The 246-nt window shown below is 38.2% G+C and overlaps 1 long non-coding RNA gene across 1 annotated transcript; it reads right to left on the minus strand.

Annotated features, from left to right (window-relative positions):
* Window positions 1-17: 17 nt before the first annotated feature.
* Window positions 18-246, minus strand: LOC104775663. The gene is made up of 2 exons (XR_766032.1): window positions 209-246; window positions 18-98 (listed from the first exon to the last, which is right to left on the minus strand). It is a non-coding gene; the product is annotated as an uncharacterized LOC104775663 (long non-coding RNA).

The raw sequence follows: 246 nt of genomic DNA on the forward strand, positions 1-246 counted from the left end.
TGTTGTTGTTGTTGATGTTGATGATTCAGCCCTTTCACTACTCGATGAACCTTCCACTGGCATTGTCCATACTCGAGAAAAGCTTTTATTACCACCACCTAAAGAAAGAACAAAACCCAATTACGAAACGGATCCAATCCCAGACAAAGAAAAAAAAAGAAATGAACAAATTAAACCAATTTGATATCGCAAGGGAGAAAAACGAAACCTGAAGAAGATTCAGCAGCAACGGTGTTATCAGCAATG

The sequence above is a fragment of the Camelina sativa genome, unplaced genomic scaffold (assembly GCF_000633955.1).
Source record: "Camelina sativa cultivar DH55 unplaced genomic scaffold, Cs unpScaffold26207, whole genome shotgun sequence".
NCBI lineage: Eukaryota > Viridiplantae > Streptophyta > Magnoliopsida > Brassicales > Brassicaceae > Camelina > Camelina sativa.